The 12,742-nt window shown below is 50.7% G+C and overlaps 1 protein-coding gene across 6 annotated transcripts in view; it reads right to left on the bottom strand.

Moving 5' to 3' along the window:
* The window catches only part of Lmf1 (lipase maturation factor 1), a 93,374-nt gene that overhangs the window by 66,187 nt on the left and 14,445 nt on the right, over nt 1-12,742 (bottom strand). For 2 of the 6 annotated variants that reach the window (XM_052758752.1, XM_052758756.1), the window contains exons 1-2: nt 7,986-8,098; nt 5,338-5,402 (exon numbers count right to left, since the gene is read on the bottom strand). The exons of 3 other annotated variants lie outside the window; for them this stretch is intronic. The gene's annotated coding sequence lies outside the window, so the exon portion shown is untranslated. Of the gene's footprint in view, nt 1-5,337; nt 5,403-7,985; nt 8,100-12,742 lie in introns of those variants that run through there. One more of the 6 variants, XM_052758753.1, reaches the window with a different exon arrangement.

The following is a 12,742-nucleotide window of genomic DNA, read 5'->3' as shown; positions in this document are numbered from 1 at the left end:
GACAGTCCATGGCCAACACGCCACACAGTGGCCCTCACATGGTGGAACCAGGTTTTTTGGGGGGCTCCTGTGAAGGATGTGACTGGACATGGTATTGGGACAGAGGGCCTGCTGTCATCTTGAGTTGACATTTTCTGGAAATGAGCTCTGTGAGGCTATTCTTCCCCTAGAGACACACCGAGAGGTTAACAGAGACAGCCCCAGGAAGGAGACATGGGGTCGGCTTGCTGATGGCGGCTTGCGAGCCTAGGCTGGCCAGGCCATCGAGGCTGCCTCTGACTGTGAGGGTAACTGAGTTAGGGAAACCGCTTTCTTGAGCACTGGGACTGGGCGGAGAACAAGGACTAGAAACTGCAGCAGAGGGTTCTGCGGGCCACTGCAGTGTCAGCCACAGGTCTGGAAACAGTTTCACGGAACCTGCTGGGCTGGGCCACTGTGCTAATCACTTCCTGCAGGCGGCCTCTGCTCACTCACTAATGGGTCTTAATAAAAACTTCCAATTGGGCCAGTAAACCCCTCATTAAGCTGTTTTTAAAGCATGAATTTAAGAGCGGCAAGGGTGAAGGGTCACATGGGGCATTTAATTCACAACGGCTGGCGGGAGGTGCTGCCATGAAGGGAAACACCCAGATTCGAGTGTCCCAGCCATGTAAACATCCCGTGCAGCCCAGGGCCTGCCAAGGACGGGCTGACAGGAGAGGGAACCCTCCATTTGGCAAGAACAAAGCTCCCCAAGTCATTAAGAGCTGCATCCACTTGGAAAGACTACAGATATGGTGGCCAAGAACAGAATTCACGAGATAATCTCTGAGTACCGTTCTTGCAATGCAGCCTGGGCCCTCCTGGGCTGCATGGGAGCCATGGTTGTTGACACGCCAATCAGCTTCCTGCAGACCCCTGGCCTCTCTCCCCTGTGGCCTGCCCACTGGCTTGTCGCTTCCTTGGGTTGCATGCTTTAAAGTTGTCTCCACACTCCTGCTGTGTTTACAGCTAATGGGTTGCGTGTGATCCGAGGCAGATGCCTCTGTGGGTCCCTGTGCCTGGACACTGTGCCCAGGCAGCTGACACAGCAGACAGAACTTCTGTCCTTGTCCTCATCAGCTGAGGACAAACTAATCACTTATCAGTGCAGCTTCTTGCTGAACTGAAGGAACTCAGACTCATTCAAACACTAAAGTGTCCAATTCTTATCCTGACTGTGTCGCACTGGAACACAGAAGGCACAGGGTCTTCTAGAACCCTTTTCTGAGTCCCAGGAGATCCTTAGACTACTAGACATGTGCTGCCCTGCACGGTGGTGGGGGCCCAAGGGACACCGAAGGTTTCTAGTCCCCGCAAGCCTGATGGGAGCTCCTGAGGCACAGGGCTCTCTCACAGTACTACACCCAACAGCAGCTTGGTCCCCCCTTCTTTACGGTCACCAGAGACAGTGTGGCCTAGAGACAGTGAGACCAAACCCAGTGTCCCAAGGGGTCGAGGCAGAGAGAACAGGAAGTGTGGGTTACACTGTCTGGGCATTACTTGGAAGTCAAGGCCTGCACCCCATTCACCACCACAGAAAACACAACCAAAGAACTTACAAAATGTTTTCATGGTCTAAAACACTCCAAAGGCCTCTGGAATATGCTAGATTTCCTGACTGCCTATCTGGGCCTGGAAGACCACACAGTATAGCCCAAGAGCCAAGCTGGAGGAAGCTATGCTACTTGGCTGGAGTCTCTCATGCAGTCTTCTCACAGGATCTCTCCAGTCCTGTCAGCGGGTGGTTCCTACAGCAGGACACTCTTTTCCCATCATAGCCCTTGGAGTCAGAGTCGCCATACCGTCGCTCCTGGCCCCCCACAGCCCAGGCCTAGAAGGAGTCGGTCTGGGATTCAAACTGAGGAAACCCAGAGGACGGGACATAGACTCAAGCCCTGGAGACAAGGTTACAGCCCTCTATATGGAAACCCTTTCACACTGCACACAGAGCTTGGCATGGCCTGGAACCCAAGGTAGACAGTGGCCATGCAGACATAGTGGCTATGCTAGAGACAGTAGCCATGCCAGGGGCAGTGGATGAGCTGGGGATAGCAGTCATGCTGAGAGACAGTCATCAGGCTGGGGACGGCAGTCACACTGGGTACTGTGTGTGCTGGGCTGGCGCCTGCCAAGAGCAGCCCTGTCCTGCAGGAGACCTGAAGCCCTGCTGCTCAGCCTGGCAGACTACAGCAGTTTCCAAAGCACAGGACAGTGTGAGTTCCAGAAGGCCAGGTGAAGGGACTTCAGGAAGCACAGTCCCACTGGGACAGAAGTATCCTACACCTGCAGGGCACGGGATGAATCCTTTTCTAACTCAGCCTTTGATCTGCATGTTGCCAAGGCGAACCGAAAGCAGTAAAGAATACAAAGCAGATGACCAACGGCCTGCGTTCCCTGTGACCCAGCACCAACATATACCCTTGGCTCACTCAGCCACTGCATCTGCGCAGGAATGGGAGTACTGGATGGTGGGAGCTGATGGAGCAGAACCCAAAATTTCCACGATCAAAGGGGGCCTCTTAAAGAGACAGCCAAAAATTGCTGATAAGAACTGAGTGTTTTCAGGAACTGATTGTCTGAGATGAAGGCAGGACTAGAAGTGGGACCTCACTGTCTAGGCTCCTTAGCCAGAATCCTGTCACTGATGGCGGCAATGTGTGCGGAAGAGGCCAGTCCTCCACATCTCTGGCCAGAGAGGCACTGCTCACCCTTGCCCAAGAATAGGGGTGCCCGAGGCCCCTTTGCTAGCTGAATGGAGGGTGCCCTCCATGAAGCCCCATTCAAAGACTCTTCTAGAGTTCACACCTTTCAGCACCACAGAGCTGCCAAGCACTCCAAGGGTGGCTGGTGAGACTGAGGGATGGACATTTCTACTGATTCCGTTTCAATATAACAAATTCATGCTAATCCAGGCATAGTGGCGCATGCCTGTCATTGGCATTTGGGAGGCTGAAGCAGGAGGATAAGGAGTCTGAAAACAGGATGGGGTCCAGAGTCTATCTAGAAATGAATAAACAAATAGATACAAATACAGACTTCATGCCCACGGAGAGATGAGGCTCTGGAAGCTCAGGGCATTTCAAACCCCCATTCAGGTAATAAAGCCCCGCAGAGATCCACTAGCAGCAGGCAGCTCCACATTGCGGCTCTCGGTCCACTAATGCCTCCTTGTGAAACGGAGAGGACTGATACAATTAAGAACACACAGCTAGGATGATGAGCAGTGCTCACTGGGAGGCTCCAGCTCCAGTGGGCAGCAACCCAGGGCTGGAGAAGAGACGCCTCCAGAAGAGTCTTTTTAATTTTATACATATGGGTATTCTGCCCAGAATGTATGTCTGTGTATATGTGTGCAGTGCCCATGGAGGCCAGAAGAGGGCATCGGATCCTCTGGAACTGGAGTTACCGATGGTTGTGAGCCCCCAAGTGGGTGCTGGGAATTGAACCCAGGTCCTCTGGAAGAGCAGCCAGTATTCTTAACCACTGAGCCATCTCTCCAGCTCCTCCAGAAAGGTCTGAACCCAGTGCATCAGACGCCTGCCCTGTACTACCTCCCCTAACAGACCTTTGTTTTCTGGGGTAGCAAAGGAGAAGATGGAAGGCAGGTCTACAGTGATAACACAGGCTCCCGGGTCCCCAATCCCTCTATATCTCACCTCCCCCACAATATGTGCCTAGAACCTTTGGGATACCCCACTTCCCAGACCCCAAGATGGGGCAGCCACTGCCAAGCACAGGCCTGAAGATGTGTGGAGCACCTGCCACTGCTCATCATGTTTGCCCTGCGACACAGCCTCAGCTCCAAGGAGTGCTAGCAGTGAGCACCCAGAGCGCCTCAGACTTGATTATACCAGTAATTGCCAGAATCTTCTGCACCAAGGAGCAGGGATCCCATCCAGATAGAGGAGTCAGGGCCTCAAGGTTTCAACATTCATAACCAGGGAGAGTAACCTTGTTGCAATTTCAGACAAGCAAGGTTCACTAAGAAAAGAGGGTTTGTTCCCTGAGGCAGGGGAGAACACAGGGTTCTTGGGGGACTTTGATACAAGAAACAAGGAGCAGATACGAACATCCTGGACCCACTGAGTGCTGAGCAGCCCGGCTGACACTGCCTTTGGCTATGTGGGAAAAGCCCTATCAGCACAGTTGGAACAGCTTTGCTTTGTACAGCTATCTGCCTCCTCAGAACTGAAGATGAGGGGAAACAGCGGCAGCCGACTGATGCCCTCATGTCTGCCATTGGATCTCCCTTTTCGGCTCTGTACGGAGCACTCAGTACGCGGGGCTAAGAACATAGGTCGGACACCGACTCGGTACTCAGGCCTCTTGGCTGAAGCCACGCACTCAGTATGCAAGGCTAAGTCCAGTTGTCTCCTCTTCTGTTGCTGAACTTTAGAGTTAGGTCAATTTACAGACGTAAGTCCCCAGATTCTCAGGCTCCCTGACACTTGGGGGCCACCCTCAGCCACACTCCAGTGATTCTTGTCAGCTGGCATGAGCTGGAGGACCTGAATGAAATGCATCTCTAGTTAGCTACCAGTGCCCTTTTCTATGGACACACTTCTGTGTGGCTCAGTGGGCCATAGGACACTCGTAAGACACACGTGGTAGGAACCTGCTGCACTTCTTCCAAGTGCCTTCTCTGGTAGTCACCCTAAGTATGCCCATTATTTTATTTTATTTTATTCTTTTGAGACAGGGTCTTACTATGCAGCCTGCGGGGGGGAGGTGGTGGTTGTGGTGGCTGGAATTTGCTATGGACACCAGGGTGGCCTCAAACTCACAGAGCCCTACCTGCCTCTGTCTCCCTTGTGCTGGGATTATAGGCATGTACTACCACACCCAGCCATTTTTTTCCCCAACATTTACTTATTTTTATTTTACATGTATAAATGTTTTGCTTGTATGCATTATCTATGTTCCACATACATGCAGTGCCTACGGAGGCTAGAAGACATTGGAGGTCCTGGAACTGGAGTTAAAGGTGGTTGTTAGCCTCCATGTAGGTGCTGGGAACCAAACCTGGTTCTTTACAAAGGCAGTAAGCGCACTCAACCTCTGAGCCAGCTCTCCAGTCCCCAGCATCTCTACTATCATGCAGTGCGGTTGCTACAGGCATCCCAGTACCTCACCTGGAAGTCCCCAGTCCCAACCCACCCTAGCCATCCACTCCTACCAGAGCCGACCTTCAGGGCTCGCCAGCCTGCTAACAAACTCTGTGGAACCACCCCCACCCCCACAGAGCCAGCAGCAATGCGACAGCAGCAAGTATTTAACAGTGAGATAAGCCTCCCCAAAACGCACAGAGATACATACCCCAACACACAAGGCAAGCCCTCGCAGAGGTTTTTCTGCATGATTGTCACTTACCAAAAGAATACCTGAAACACACACAAAAAGAAAAGCGTTAAGACGTTGACTTGGTTTTCTATGTTAAGCTAGTATGAACGGAACCCACTTGTGAGCTCAGGGCAGTGTGGACCATGGGGCACTGCTGGGAGGACCTGCCTCCAGGAGGACCAGCTGCCAGGCCCTGAGCAGGCAAAGCTGGGTGAGACGCGGCCCGCAGACCAGCAAAAGACACTGCAGAACGAGCAGAGGCAAGATCTGTTCTTCCTGCATGAAGACTGATCCTCATTAACGGCCCCTGCAAGTGTGATACCCCAGGATCTGAAGCTCAAGGGTACCCTGCCATAAATCACTGGCAGGGGGCCTCCGTCCAAGGAATGCGGTAGGCCCTGTGGCCACTGTGTCCTTTACCTGGAAGTCACACTGACAGATGTTCGGTGTTCTGCTGCTGGAATCCAGAGCATCACACATGTTAGGTGTGGTGCTTTGAATAAGAATGGCCCCCATAGGCTTAGATATTTGAATGTTTAGTCACTAGGGAGTGGCAATATTGGAAAGGATTATAAGGATTAGGAGGTGTGGACTTGGTAGAGGAAGTTGTCACTGGGGTTACTGGGGGTACGCATAAGGTTTCGAAGGCGCATGCCAGGTCAGTTTCTCACCCTCTGCCTACGGATCAAGATGTAGTGCTCAGCTGCTGCACCAGCGCTTGCCTGCATGCCGCCAGGCTTCCCATCAGAATGACACTGGGCTAGACCACTGAGTCTGTAAGCCAGTCCCCAATTACATGTTTTCTAAGAGTTGCCATGGCTGTGGTGTCCCTTCACAGCAACAGGACAGTGACTAAGACACTCGGCAAGCCCCTGCCACTGAGCTGCACTCCCAGTGTCCCCACCCCCACTCCGCTGCCATCTACATCAAGCATGGACACCTACTATATCGTGAAAGGAAGACATATTGATGCAAGTCATACATGAAGAGCCCTCAAACACCATGCTGGGGGGAACGCCAGACATAAAGCCACACACAGGAAATGCCTGGGGCATTTAAGCACCATGGATGTAAACGTAAAGCCACAGACAGAAAACAGTTACTGGTCACCAAGGGCTATTGAAGGAATGAATGGATAGGCTAAGATACAGGCTTCTCGTTGGTAACGAGAATGGTTTAAACTCCGTGGCAAGGTTTTTAGAACCCTGCATACATAAAACCACTGACTTGCAAAATTTATATTTTATTTGTTTTATTCCATTTTGAGACAGAGTCTCGCTCTCTAGCCTAGGCTGTCCTGGAACTCACTGTGTAGCTCAGGTTTACTCTGAACTTGCGGTTCTCCTGTCTGACCAGAGTCTCCCTAGCGCTGGGATTACAGGCACATACTACCATGCTCAGCTTGACTTGTACACAGTAACTAGTTAAACCTCACAGTGTATGAACCATATCTCAACAAAGAAGAAAAACTGAATGGAATGTGTGCAAATGAAAGGAAGAGCCCGAGGTCTGCCACGGGGTCTGGGCTCGGTGAGTGGGCTCGGAGTCTGATGGTTCTGAAACTGTATCAAGGGATTCCCAGCCTGGCAGACACCCATGCTGTTCTCAGATGAAATAATAACGGCTTGGTGGTGGCCGTCTGACCACAGATGCTAGAAGCAGTGGGTACATCCCTTGAGCACACTACTGCATGTCCACGGAGGACATACTGAAGTGGACAGCACACCTGCCAACTCACACTCACTGCTAACCCAAGGAACACCCGATGCGAGAGGATCTCTAATGAGGAATGCCTCTGAACAGAGACTGGGAAAGGGTCCGTGGGTGGGGCTGGAGAGGTGGTTCAGTGGGTAAGGGCACTGCCTCTGTAAGCATGAGGACCTGAGGAAAAGCTGGGGAGAGCTGTATGTGTCTAGAACCCCAGCATTGTGAGACAGGCCGATCCAGAGCTTGCTGGCCAGCCAGCCTTGCTGAGACGGTGGGTTGAAGTTCCATCGGGCCTGCCCCTCCCCTGCTCTTTCTTAAGTTGCTTTTATGAGGAATTTTGTCACAGCAAGGAGAAAACTAACCAATACAGGTGCTAACCCCCTCAATCCACTTTCCATGTGTCCACACAGACACTGATCGCCACGACCACGGACTTCTCCAGCATGCCCTTGTTTGGTCCATAATTTCTCTGGCCTTGGGGGCCCTATGAGCTCCATCAATACCTCTAGTCCTACAGGCCACCATCAGAGCAAGGTTTGAGCCATGGCCCTAGGGTGGCATCTGGCATAGGCTGGTAAGACACTTTTGGTGAGAGTAGAAGGGTGATGTTTTAAAAGTCAAGTCCCTCCATGTTCCCACTGGCTGCCCAGTGATTTCTGTCTCTGTCTCCTCAAACCTCATGGCTCAAGCAGACTGGAGCATATTCTCAAGAAGATATATATCTCCAAGCACAATCACACATTTTATTCCCCAAAGACAGAGGGGCTCCCCAAAGACAAAAGCTACCTGAGTGGTAACAGCAGCCTCTACAAAGGCCTAAGTACTCAATAATACGCCCCTGAACAAGCTCACCCTGGCACTTCAGTAGCCAGGAGGTAGGTGTACATCCATAGGGTTAAGTGGCAGGCTCTACTTACCAGATCTGCCCTACGTTGACCAGGGACATGTAGAGGGCCCAGAGGGAAGCCATGAGTATCATGTTGGCACAGCCAGTCACCAGGACAAAGGATGAGAGGCCCAGCCCGAGAAGAGCAAGAAGGTCCAGGTTGAAGTTCATGTTTGACCAGTCCAACAGCCACATAATGGTCGGAGCATAGCTCCAGGCACCCCAGTTGATTCTGCCCTGGAAGTACTGCTGGACATTCTTCAGGTACAGTCTGCAGGGCAGCAGGCCCTGGTCACCGATGAGGGCCTTGTTCTGATTGAAGGCTACCAAGAAGGCCACAACTGGAAGACACAAATGCAGGAGTTGTGAGTAGGAGTAGACTACCCCTCCACGGGCTCAGGGGATGCAAATAGGAACTGGGTCCCTGTGGGAAGAGGAGATGCTTCAAAGGCCTTCATGAGGACAAGAGACATTAGTAGGAATAGGCCCCCATGGGCACAAGTGGACATGAATGTGATCGATTTCCATGGGCACAAGGGGACACAGGCAAGAACAGGCCCCTACGGGTACAGGAGAAAAGGCCCTTTTGGGTAACGGGATATGAAGAGGTAACAGTCCTATGGACATAATGGTGTATGAGGAGGAAATGGCTCTATAGACATAAGAAAGAAGGTTCCAGTTTGCTTTCTGTTGCTGTGACAAACACCACAACCCAAAGTAACGTAAGGAAGGAAATGGCTTAGACTTCCAGGTCACAGTCTGTCACTGAGGAAAGTTAGAACAGAAACTCAAGCAGGAACAATGAAGGAGCTCTGCTTACAGGCTTGCTCTCTGGCTCCCACTCAGCTACCTTTCTTAACACGGCCTAGGGCCACTTGCCTTGGGATGGCACCACCCACAGCGGGCTGGACCCTCCCACATCAGTCAGCAATCATGGCAACGCCCCACAGCCGTGCCCACAGGTCAGCCGTGCCCACAGGTCAGTCTCACGGAGCAATTCTTCCACTGAGATTCCTTCGCCCCAGGTGACCCGAGGTTAAGTCAGGTTGACAATAAAAACCAACCAGGGCCTGGGAGGAGGGGACTGGACCTACCTGGACTGAGTCTACCAGGTTGATCTCAGTCTGTGGGGAAGGCTCTGCCCTGGAGGAGATGGGGCTGGGGGGAAGGTGAGGGGGACGGGAGGGGGGAGAACAAGGGAATCCGTGGCTAATATGTAGAACTGAATTGTATTGCAAAATAAATTAAAATAAATTAAAAAAAAAAAAAAAACAACCAGGAGAGGACAGAAACAGGAAACAGGCCCACAGACATAAGAAGATAGAAGCAGGAAAGGCCCTCATGGGCAGTGCATGTTTCTCACAGGAGGCTGTACACATGGCTTGGCACCTGTGTGGTTTGAATGAGAGATGGTATTTGAACACGTAGCTCTCAGTTGTCGGTGCTATTTAGGGAGGTTTGGGGATACAGCCTTGTTGGAGAAAGGATGTACTCGGGACAGGCTCTGAGATTAAAAGCCTCACACCATTTCCAGTTCACACTCTCTGCTTCTGGCTTGTCCCTGAGAATGTGAGCGCTCAGCTTCTTGCTCCTGCAGCCACGCCTATCCTGTGCCATCATGCCTCCCCACCACGATGGACTCTTAGCTCTCTGGAACCATAACCCAAATAAAACTCTTCCTTCTATAAGTTGCCTTGGTCATAGTGTTTCATCACAACAACAGAAAAGTAACAAAGCGCCCACGCTACACATAAGTAGCACACACCCTCTCAGGACCTTGGAGGCTCTGGAAGCCAGCATGCTGTGTGCACACATGCGTACTGTGTCTGCTCTCACACGATGTGTAAGCAAGCAAACTGACATTGCTCCTGTGAGCCTGCGCCTGGTTATGTGTGAGCACTTGGCGTTAGCCGTCATGGAATGGCCTGGTGACTTGGCTCCATCGACAGCACGCTCCCCAGGGCCGGTGGCCTGGGCCACTCATGAGGTTGTGAGTGCAACTCAAGCTCAGACTTCTGAGTCCATTTCTAGGATCCACCCTCCACAGGGCACTTTCATTTCTTTGAGGTGCCCAAATTGTGTGTGCCAAATGTGTATGGGGGGCAGGCAGAATAAAGAGAGAGAAAAGGAGAGAGGAGAGAAATAAAAGATAGACAGACAGAGGAGGAAGAAATGTCTTTATTAGCAAAAGTGGTCTATGTAGAAAAACCCAAAGGACCCACAAAAGTAAGACAAGCCCGGCAACTGTTAGAAATAATAAGTGAGTTATCCAGATCATGGGATAGGACGTAAGGTCAGGACAGAAGAGTCAGCTGTGTTCTTACACACAAGCAATGAGCAACGTTGTCTAAGTTTGAAAAGGAAAAAAGGAGCCTGGCGGCGGTGGTGGTGGTGCACGCCTTTAATCCCAGCACTTGGGAGACAGAGGCAGGTGGATCTCTGGAGGCCAGCCTGGTCTATAGAGCAAGTTCCAGGATAGCCAGGGCTACACAGAGAAACCCTATCTTGAAAAACCAAATATATATATGCATATGATGGTTCCATCTGTGGAAAACTTCAAGACACAGGATAAAGAAAGAAGTGTCAGAATGCATGGGGAGCTAAACCATGTCCATGGAGCAGAGAGCTGCACTCTCCATTGAACCCACCAAGTCAACAATCTCAATCAAGTAGTGAGCTCTCCTATAGATTCTGACAAGCTGACTGTAACAGCGTATATGAAAAGGCAAAGGAAGCAGAAGAGCCGAAGTAATTAGAAGAGGGATAGAGCTGTGGCATCCAGGTTAACCACCTCCAGGACTCACTGCACAAATCTACACTTATCAAGATAAGGAGAATTGGTAAAATGATGATGATGATGACAATGACGATGACGACAATGATGATGGTGATGATGATATGATGGTGATGATGGTGGTGATGATGATATGATGATGTTGATGATGGTGAGGATGATGATATGATGGTGAGGATGGTGAGGATGATGATATGATGGTGAGGATGGTGAGGATGATGATATGATGGTGAGGATGGTGAGGATGATGATACGATGGTGAGGATGGTGAGGATGGTGAGGATGATGATATGATGGTGAGGATGGTGAGGATGATGATATGATGGTGAGGATGGTGAGGATGATGATATGATGGTGATGATGATGATATGATGGTGAGGATGGTGAGGATGATGATATGATGGTGAGGATGGTGAGGATGATGCCACAGAATCAGTGGAGGGGAGCAGAGGGCCCAGCAGTAGATACACCAAGATCACAACAGCTGCAGCTGGACCAACTGCTACAGTATCAATGTGGCTTGACCCCAAGATTCCCTGGGATGCAGGCTTATCCTCGGTGTGGCAGTACTGGAGGGCCTTTAAGATGCGGAACCTAGCAGGAGCTCACAAGACTATCCCCCGCTGTCACCCTAGCTTCTTGTCCCACAAGAGTCAGCTCTCTGATGCTATCATGGTGCTATCCATTCAAAGATGACTTGGGGGGGTGCGGGGGTGGGGGTGTGTGTGTGCTCACCAGAGCTACTACCACAGTGTACTTACTTTCAGCCCCCAAACTGAGCAAAATGCAACCTTCGTCCATACCCAGGCCCATGTGACAGTACAAAAAGCAAGCTAATACCAAATCCATGTGCAAAAAGATGGCCTCAGACTTCACACTTTACATAAACATTCATCCAATGCTGGGCGGTGGTGGCGCACACCTTTAATCTCAGCACTTGGGAGGCAGAGGCAGGCAGATCTCTGTGAGTTCGAGGCCAGCCTGGTCTACAGAGCGAGATCCAGGACAGGCTCCAAAGCTACACAGAGAAACCCTGTCTCAAAAAAACAAAACAAAAAAAATCCAAAAAGTCCACAAACCAAATGTGGTATAGATAAAAGCCAAACTATTAGAAGCAAATATAAAAGAACATCGAGGCTGGGCCTGGTGGCTCATGCCTGTCATCCCAGCACTCCTGTAACTAACTGTGAGCTCAGAAAACAAAAAGGGAAAGAGAGGAAGGGACAGTCTATGTGACTCAAGTTCAGCAGCAAAATTTTTAGATAAAATACTTAGTCCGTGGACTTCATGAAAATAAAAAATAAAAAAACTTTAAATGTGCAAAAGAAACTTCAGAGGAGATGAGGAGATGAGGCACAGACCAGAGGGAAACGCTGCGACCACATATCTGATAAAGGATTCACATTAAAGGACTCCTGAAACACAGTAGTAAGAAAATCCAAACGGAGTAAAAGATGTGAAGAGGTCTCGAGACTGTCTGCTGCGCACAAATACATATGACAAGCAAGCAGGAAAATGTGTGCGGTGCCACCACCACTGGGGAACACCAATAAAACCAGTGAGGTTCTGGGCATGGTGGTACATGCTTGTAACCTCAGCACTTGGGAGACAGAGGCAGAAGGTCAGCCTCAGCCAGAATAAGTTCAAGGCCAGGATACATGAAACAGTCTCTAATTTGGCCAACCAAAAGGCCAAAATCTGGAAAAACCTGGCCATACACGTGCTCAGGACCACAGGATTGCTTATCACCTGGGCAGAGAGAGAGCAAAATAACAGAGTCACTATTCTTGAAGATAAGCAGGGTCCTGTACAGTCAAACGCAGACCAGTGGAGCCTGCACGACCCATCATGATGCTCCACAATATGTTCAGAGTAGTTTGTTAGTAATTGCTAAAAACTGGACACAGTGAAGATGCCTCTCAAGGTGGCAATAAACTGCCCCGTTCAGAGAGTGGGAAGGCACTCCTGGGTAAAGATGCAGGAGCGACTGACTT

The sequence above is a fragment of the Peromyscus californicus genome, unplaced genomic scaffold, assembly GCF_007827085.1.
Source record: "Peromyscus californicus insignis strain IS unplaced genomic scaffold, ASM782708v3 Scaffold_3__1_contigs__length_106647218, whole genome shotgun sequence".
NCBI classification, from domain to species: domain Eukaryota; kingdom Metazoa; phylum Chordata; class Mammalia; order Rodentia; family Cricetidae; genus Peromyscus; species Peromyscus californicus.
Note: the sequence above shows the minus strand (reverse complement) of the source record. Positions and strands in the feature narration are given on the sequence as shown.